We start from the raw sequence: 374 nt of genomic DNA, 5'->3' as shown, positions 1-374 counted from the left end.
TTCAATTTTTTAAGGAAAGGAATCACACAATTCACAATTGAAAATACAGCATATTAAAATGTACTCACAAAAACTTACCAGACATTTTGAAGAATTCCAATTAAACCTGAAAACAAACAAACAAAATTTTACCTTATATATTTACAGTTACTATTATTAATCAGTGATACATGTAAGAAGTTCTATAATTCTTTTAGTCTCTAGTTATCTTTCATTCATTCCTTCATTAATTCAACAAGTATTTCCCTGCTGCTGCTACTGCTGCTAAATCACTTCAGTCATGTCCGACTCTGTGCGACCCCATAGACGGCAGCCCACCAGGCTCCCCCGTCCCTGGGATTCTCCAGGCAAGAATACTGGAGTGGGTTGCCATT

The 374-nt window shown here is 36.4% G+C and overlaps 1 protein-coding gene across 1 annotated transcript in view; it reads right to left on the bottom strand.

The window, feature by feature from the left end:
* PLSCR4 (phospholipid scramblase 4) overlaps nucleotides 1-374 on the bottom strand; it is a 112,160-nt gene that overhangs the window by 7,529 nt on the left and 104,257 nt on the right. The gene's annotated exons all lie outside the window — the stretch shown is intronic.

The sequence above is a fragment of the Bison bison genome, unplaced genomic scaffold (genome assembly GCF_000754665.1).
Source record: "Bison bison bison isolate TAMUID 2011002044 unplaced genomic scaffold, Bison_UMD1.0 scf7180017864384, whole genome shotgun sequence".
NCBI classification, from domain to species: Eukaryota; Metazoa; Chordata; class Mammalia; order Artiodactyla; family Bovidae; genus Bison; species Bison bison.
This window is presented reverse-complemented; position numbering and strand designations above follow the sequence as displayed.